Source organism: Serinus canaria, chromosome 1A (assembly GCF_022539315.1).
Source record: "Serinus canaria isolate serCan28SL12 chromosome 1A, serCan2020, whole genome shotgun sequence".
NCBI classification, from domain to species: Eukaryota; Metazoa; Chordata; class Aves; order Passeriformes; family Fringillidae; genus Serinus; species Serinus canaria.
Window position 1 is genome coordinate 40010718 of NC_066314.1, and position 4209 is coordinate 40014926.

Genomic DNA, 4209 nt, shown 5'->3' on the forward strand with positions numbered 1-4209 from the left:
TGGGTGGAGAATGGATCAACATGAGCCCCAGAGAAAGGACTTGGGGGTGTTTGTGGATGAGGAGAGTGACATAAATGGCAATGAGAGTTTGCAGCCCAGAAGGCCAACTGCATCCCAGGCTGTATCAAAAGCAGTGTGGCCAGCAGGGTGATAGAGGTGGTTCTGACCCACTCCTCAGTTCTCATGAGACCCCACCTGGAGTGCTGCATCCAGATGTGCAGTCTCCAGCATAAGGAAGGCTGTTATATGTAGGGAGAATAACAGGATGTAGGGAGAATAACAAGTGCTCTGCTCCAGAAAATAGAAGAAAAACAAGATCTCAGCCATGAGTGTCATTGCTACAGCTGTGCTAAAAAATACTTACTTTGAAAATTAAGAAGCCAGCAGTTTACTGAGTTAGGTTTTTTACATCAAAAATAGATCTGTATTGCAACACAGCATTCAAAAAATAAAATGTTTACATGGACATCTAATATTTTCAAATTGCCATATGCTCAGGTTTAGTACATTTTAAATTAAGATAAACTATTAATGTAAACCATTATATATACACACACATAGGCATCACATGGCAGTTCAACATACAGGTGAGCACAGTGATCTGTTCATAGATGTACTATGTCCTGAATGAAGGTAAAATGATGTCAGGAAGTTTGTTCTGTTTTTTAAAGTTTGGAGAGTAGTCATCTAAAAATTATTTTTGCTTGTAGAACGTGTCACATTTTAAATATTATATTGAGGTCTCAGTTCAGAATGGCCTTCATGTTAATTCCTGCCTAAAAGTGCACATGATACTCAGAATTGTTCCTTATGTTTAAGCTAGGTAAATTTTTTTAAGTATAAAATTTTGCTATGCCTTGGGGTTTTTTATCATTGCATAAGGAGGTGAGCCAGAATGGAATCCTAGTGTCCTCAAAATGAATTCTACAATTCATGGATCTAAGATAACATGAGCTGTGTTAATCTGTACATTGCATGAAGAAAAGTGGTTTGAAGAAAAGTGGTTTAAAAAAAGTTGCAAAATGTCTCTTGTCTCGTAAGATTTCAGGGCAATCCAGCTTGCCAGAGTATTTTAACATATGTCATGTGATGACAGGTTCTGGGCTTAGAAAACCCAGGCATATTTCTTAATCCCAGGACTGGCAAAGGCAAATGTAAGGCTCCACTAATGTGTGCAATCCTGTGAGTCATCACTGCCCCCAGAAGCTATCGTTCTCTACTTGCAGCCTAATAACTGGGTTATTCTATAACAATATAAAATCCATGTTAGATTTTGCCCATGTCTTACACATACTCTGTCATTTTTGGTTATTGATGGGCAAGGGTGGAAATTACTTTTTTCTCCTGCATGGAATTTTGTTTAAAATCTGTTTACAAAGGACTGGTGTATTCCATATGCCTCAAGCTGAAGCCGTTATGAATCAACCACATCTTGACCCTTGTGTCAAAAGGCACAAACAATTCATGTGAAATAATTTTATTTTAATACATTGCAGTCATAAAGCAATGAGGATATGTAAGCCTATAGTACATTAATAGAATTACTATTTAATTGTTGACCTTCACTTAAGGGCAGGGAGTGAGGATCAGGATGTGTTTCGCTCACAGGACTAAGAGACTGGAGGGGACAACTGGCATTAGCAAATCCAGTTCTGTGATATCCTAGTTAACCTGCCTGTATAAACCTGCCCCTATATTTATCATGTTCATTCTTAAAACTACTTAGGTTTCACTACTGCATCTTGCTGAAGTTTCTCTAGAACTTCTCTCCTGTGATGGTTTGAAACCTTCTTTGAACAGTCACACTTATTCATCATTAATTTTTCTTGTGCCAAAAGGTTTTTATAATGCTTTCTGCCTTTCTGTTTTATGTATCATTATGTATTTTGGGAGGGTCACTCCATTGTTCCCTCCTTTTGTTTTAGTAGGGTAAAAAACTGAGGGTTTTTACAGCAATGAAAGATGATACAAAACTAACCTCAGAGCATATTAGTCATGCACATCATGAAAAGATATTAGCTTGAGCCTTAAAAGGAGCAGGCCTGTGATAGTTTACTGTGGTACTGTGATAGAGAAGTGTTAGTCCTGTGTTAATCTGTTACATCTGTGAGAAACACAAGTAGCTCCCCTGTGGCACAGTACAGTGCCCATGTAAATACAGGACCAGAACAAAGGTCCATCTGGACAGTACCTGCCTTCAGCAGTGCTGTGTGCTAGATGTTTACAGAAAAGCATGAGGAACAGTGCAATTAGGGCTTCTGATAGTATAGCAAACAATTGATAAATTTATGACAGCATTTCCTATAATTAAAGGAAAATATTAGTTTATTCAATAAAAATATGAAGCTAGTATGCATGAATTATCCTTAGCAAATCCATACAGAGCTTACCAACTTTTATTTATCTTTGACTACTTTTTCTTTCACTTTGATAGAAAAATCAGCATATGATTGAAGTCAAATGAGTAGTCCCACTGTTTATCTTAAATATATTTATTTTCAGACATATTTACTATTCTTAATTTATCCATTGTCAAAAATTACCAAGGAAAGTCTTAGAAAAATGTATTAGAATCTGTCACGCATATTACTTCTTGGTATTCTGGGATGGAAATAATATGGCTTTTTCCTCCCTTAGCTGTCTCCAGCTACACTTCCAGAAATAGAAGTTTGATTGTTGAGATGTGCTCAATTTTAATCATTCTCATTAGCCAAGCTGCCTTTGCCACCAAGAGTTACACCACCAATTTTGCTTGAAGACTCTAGCAAGCTATCTAAATTTTTGCATATTTTGCTTAAGGACACTCTGTACTTACTCATTGCATAAGTCCACAAACTTCTGTAATAAGTTTCCTAATGTCTTACTCTTGGCTCCTCTGAAACTAAAATGTTAGTTACAGAATTACTTAACCTCTGTGTTTATGTAGACCAAGTTCAAATTTGCAGTGGTGCCTTTAGTTTGGAGTAGAAAACTTCAGAATTCCTTCAAATATCAAACTAGCTAACTCATGAAATTCAGCTGTTGGTTTGGTTTTTTTGGTTTGGTTTGGTTTTAGGGGGGTTGGTTTGTTGGTTGGTTTTGCTATACTAAATGCAAAAATACACAATGTATCACAATTGCTTCACAGACATGATTTACCTAACACAGTGTCATCCAGCCCATCATTGTTATTTAGATTCCTCTGCAGGGATGTGATAAGTTTGGTTGTGAATACCTGTTCTGTCCATCATTTCCAAAGAAGAACCTTAGTTTAAACTCTTAATTTTGCAGCAACTGAAAAAATTCCATTTCTCACCCAGGCATTTTACATAGGTAGAGATATGAGATCCCAAGTTGTTAAATTGGTCACATTATGACAGAAATATTTTGACATGAGTTTTAGAATCAAGCTTACTGGTTGTACACTTTGACTAAATCCATATTATTAGAATTTGTGATGAAGAAATGTTTGAAAATGAGTATTTTCAAACAAAGTACAAATGTAGCTTTGTACTTTTAAACTAGCTATGTAAAAATGCTAGTTTAAAAGTAACACACTGTAGAAAAATTTATTTTGGATTCTAGATATTATTTTGCATCCTAAGTACTATATGAATATTAGAAAAAGACTATTATGATTCAATTTGGGCATAGAACTTTCTCAAATTATATTTTTCTGAATATGCATTTACAAATGCAGGGAATTTTTAACTCTTATTTACCTGAAAATAAGCACTATTTTCTGTACACAGAAATCAACATAAGCAATATTTACACTGATGACATTGTAGAATGCTTTCTTTACAGAATACTCTAATTTAGTTTCCCCTTACTGGTAGACAAATGATGTATCAAGGAATTTATGTTTTTATGGTGAGAATTTTCTTTGACCTAGACCTTGAAGAGTGATTTTAGCAATGCAGTTTAAACTTTCAAAATGAGAGATATTCAACTATACAGGGCTTGTGACTCAAAAGCCAAACTTAAATGCAATTTTCAGGGGTGATAGTGAAATTTGTAGGGACTGAGATGCCAGACCAAGGTTTGGTGGCTCTGAAGACCTTGTTAGGTTAGTTCTTTTTTTGGGGCTATTGCTTTAGCTTGGGCACTACTCTGCACCTGAGAGCAGTGTGAGGTGTTCTGTTGTGGAATTGAAATCACAAACTAAGGAGTAGATTGTTAGCTTAATTCTCTGTAGATGTGCTTTTCTTATGATATTATTTGGTTTAC